We start from the raw sequence: 4,505 nt of genomic DNA, 5'->3' as shown, positions 1-4,505 counted from the left end.
AATAATCCACAATTATGACATTTGACTTCTAGAAATGGGTTTCTTAATCTTCTATAATTTCTCTTTCTATTTATGGATTGCATAAATTTATAATACAAAATAGGATTTGTGAAATCTTCAAGTCTTGGTGGTATCCTATTATCCTCGAGAGCTTTTATCTTTAATTTATAAAAAGAATTCATATCTTCCAAGATATAATTTGTATAATTTATTCGATACATTTTGCTCTTAAATTCATCCTTATTATTTTTTATTTCTTTTTGAAGTTCTACGTAGGATGGTTTCAAATTTTCATGAATCTTATTAAAATCGTCAAACTCATCAAGCAATTTTATGTGGTTGTTGTCAATTAAAGCATGATCTTTCCTAAGGATATCTTGTTCTCTTTGTAGTTCCTGATATTCTAAGTTCAGACTAGCATACATTTTCTTTAACTTTCTATATGCAACATGTATGCATTCTGAGACTTCTAAAAGTTCATTGTAAGTCAAGTCACATATATCTTCTTGATCTGACTAATCAAGATTTTTGTCCATTAAGCACAGATTTGTGATTTCCTCTTCCTTTTCAGTCTCCGACGAGTCTGAAGCTAAGTTTGCCCAAAAATCTCTTTGGAATTTCTTCTTGCCCATCTTCACAATTGGTTTCTCCTCTACCTTCTCCTTGCTAGAAATGGCTTTAAGTTTTGGGTAGTTTGACTTAATATGTTCAGGTTTCCTGCACTCACAGCAAATAATATTATTTGAAACCTTAACATTTCTATTAAATTTACATCTATTCCATTGTTGGCATCTCTTTTGCTTCCTGTTCAGAAAGCTTCTGCACTGTTTAGTCATCAGTATGATGTCGTCTTCATCCTTTGGTTGTAAGAGATCACCTCTAACTCCTCCACTTTCAGTGCTATGTTCTTCTCCTTTCGTGGTTTACCTACATTAATCTTTCTTTGACTAAACCCTTGCTCATAAGCAATTAGTGATTCAAGAAGATTGTAAATATAATAAATGTTTAAATCTTTAGACTCTGTAATCAAATTTATTTTAGCATCATAAGTAGTAGGTAAATAACAAAGTATTTTATTAACCATTTCTGCATTCGTTAGTTCCCTACCTAATGCATGTAAAGAGGTGATTATTTGTGTGAATCTTGTGTAGATGTCAAAAATGGATTCATTGGGTTTCATGCAAAATAGTTCATAGTCATATAATAATATATTAAGTCTGGTTTGTTTAACTTCATTAGTCCCCTCATAAGTTATACAAAGTCTATCCCATATATCATTTCCCCTCTTACAAGTGGAAACCTGCATGCAATCTTCAGATTTAAGAGCACAAAAGAAACTATTCAAGCATTTAGCATTAAGTTGTGCTAAGTCATGTTCTTCTACTGTCCAGTCCGCAAAGGGTGTTTCAACACTAACTGCGTCAACTAATCTAGTTAGTTTTGTATACCCTTCCTGAACTAAGATCCACATACGGTAATGAAGTGACTATAAAAATGTAGACATGCGTATTTTTCAAAAATCAAAAGGAATATTATTGAACAATGGAGGTCTTGTTATAGAGTAACTTTCAGGTATATTTCAGTTTCCAAATGTAGCCATGTTCGTTAATCAAAAAGTAGTCTAAACTTATAATTTTGAAACTAAGCTCTCATACCACTTGTTGAAACTTGTTAAGTATGAATTAGGTTGTTAGACCCAAGCTTATGTCCCAGCGGCTAATCAAGAGGGGGGGGGGGGGGGGGGGTGAATTGATAATTTAAAATTTTCTCTTATTTTTAAACCAATAAAAACTTATAGTGAGGGGGGGGTGAATTGATAATTTAAAATTTTCTCTTATTTTTAAACCAATAAAAACTTATAGTGAAATTTTGAAAATGATTTTTCAACCACATATCAATAGAACCCGTAAAGTAAAAAAAAAACAACAAAAAAAAAGACACAAGATTTATAGTGGTTCGGTCAAACACGACCTACATCTACTCCCTGAAGTCTATTACTTCAGGTATTGCACTATTACCACTTAGTGTCTCTCTTTTTGCCGCCACAACAAGGTGGAGAATCCTTTACAAAAACTCTCTTCCACCACTACCCGATGCGGTAGAGCACCGTCGTCCTTTTACACCCTCCAAGTATAGGCAGAGTACCTCCCGCTGTTCACACTCTCCAAGTATAGGCAGAGAACCTTCTGCTGTTCACACTCTCCAAGTGTAAGTAGAGAACCTTTATCCTTTCACACTTCTCCAAGTGTAGGCAGAGAATCCTTCATCCTTTCACACTTCTCCAAGTGTCGGAAAAGAACCGGATCTTCTTGAAAATATCTTTTCACAGGAAATCCGGAAGGATAAAAGAAAAGAGTGAAGTAATCACAATTCATAAATGAAGATCCTTACCTTTAAGTACCAAGTGAACCCTTCACACTCCAGTAGTAAGAATCCTCCTTCAAAAACACTCTCTCATTCAATTTCCCTTCAGTTTGCATGAAGACCAGTAGATAAAAAGATTACAAGACAATTTTAAGTGTACCTTTTATAATAAAGACATGAAAAATTGTTTAAAAATTGCAATTTTTCAAATCTGTACGTACTCGATTATCCCGTATGATTGCATTTTGTACGTACAAACAGTGTAAAAACAGTTGCGTATGAACTCAATGTGCATTGGTACGAATGCCTTCATACCCGATTATCATCCCGTACGAACATAGTTCGTACGGTACAAATAGTTATCTCCATGCTTCGTTGGAATAAATCTGCAGGACGGTCCATATGTTTTAAGGAATAGAGGAAATCTTCCTGGGATGAATGTACAAGATCGTCTGGATGATTAGTTCAAAGCACGAGTCCAGAAAACATAGTCTTGGGACGAACAGAATAAAATCATCTAGATGATTAGTTCAAAGCATGAGTCTAGAGAACATCATCCTGGGATGAACATAGTAAAATCGTCTGGACGATTAGTTCAAAGCATGAGTCCAGAGAACATCATCTTGGGACGAACATGGTAAAATTATCTGGATGATTAGTTCAAAGCATGGGTCCATAGAACATCATCCTAGGATGAATGGAAAAGATCATCTGAATGATTAGTAATTAGAAAAAAATTTTGCCCGTTCTGTTCGTTCCATTGCTCTTTGGAGAGTATAACTAACCTTATTGTCCTGTACGAATATAGTTCGTCCTATACGATCATTATTTTAAATTTTTTTATTTTTAAAGATCTCCCACAGTGTGTGTGTGTTCTAAGTTACTCAATTACAATCACACTCTCTCTAACTCAAAATGAACAAAATATAGACTCCAAGTTATAAAACATTATAATTAGAACTTCATTTGAAGTCTTCAATAATCTGGAGTATTATTTCCTTGAAATGTTAGTACACACAAGAGCCAAAAATGATTATTCCAAAATGTGTTAGGAGAAATTAATAATCAATATAATAATCTTTGGAATCATTAAAATAACAAGTTGCAAGAATATAAAACACGCAAAAACTATGTAGCAACTCTCTCAACATTGTTCATAGTAGGTTAAGAACCTGCTATTATGTATTTTTTTCTCTATGAGCCCCACTATCTTAGATGAGAAAAGTGGAGGGTTGCATTTGATATTCGATAGTCAGCATAAAACTTATCAAATAATCATGACATGAATCCTTTAAAAAATTATATTAATACTAGGGTGTCCCTTGGAAGCGACACACTGTATGGCCTAAATATAATAAGAAGTGTGCAAGGGCCGCTGCATCGGTGCCCAGGTGTTGTGTTAAATAAGCAAGGGCTCGCACATCAAGGATGGATATGGGTAAAGAAGCTAGTCCATGAAACTAAAATTAGGATAGGAACTTGGAATATAGGCTCCCTTACAGGAAAATTAATATAATTAATAGATATTATGATTCATAGGAAGATAAATATTCTATGAATTTAAAAAACTAAATGAGTTGGACATAAGGCTAAGGAGATTGATAATTTAGGATATAAACTATGGTATTCGGGTAGGAGTCGTAGTAGAAATGGTGTAGGTGTGATTATATATAAGAGTTTAAAGGCTAATATTATTAAAATTAATAGAATTGTATATAGAATTATAGCTTTAAAGATTGCTATTGATGTTAAAATTATTAATATCATAAGTGCTTATGCTCTTCAAGTAGGTTTGGATATGGGTTCAAAATTAAAATTTTAGAATGACTTAGAAGAATTAATACAAAAGATACATCTTGTACCAATCTTGAAGATACTAACCAAGTTTTATATGATGGATGGAGCTCTCCTCTCTCCGTTAAACGTGGTTATATTAATTTAAAATATTCATACTCAATGTATTCTGCGTCATGCTCTGAGTTCTATTGAATTAGGTGCTTGTTAATGAGCCTTAAGTGAGTGTGTCCTCTCAAGGCTACCCGAAGAGGGAGGCGTGAATTGCGTAGTTTTATAAAACAATTAAAATTAAGCACCGTGTTTTTTTATATTTTTGTCGAATAAAGATTCTTTTCGATAACCAC

The sequence above is a fragment of the Dendrobium catenatum genome, unplaced genomic scaffold (genome assembly GCF_001605985.2).
Source record: "Dendrobium catenatum unplaced genomic scaffold, ASM160598v2 fragScaff_scaffold_1146, whole genome shotgun sequence".
Taxonomy (NCBI): Eukaryota; Viridiplantae; Streptophyta; class Magnoliopsida; order Asparagales; family Orchidaceae; genus Dendrobium; species Dendrobium catenatum.
The sequence above is the reverse complement of the archived record's forward strand: the minus strand, read 5'-3'. Positions refer to the sequence as shown.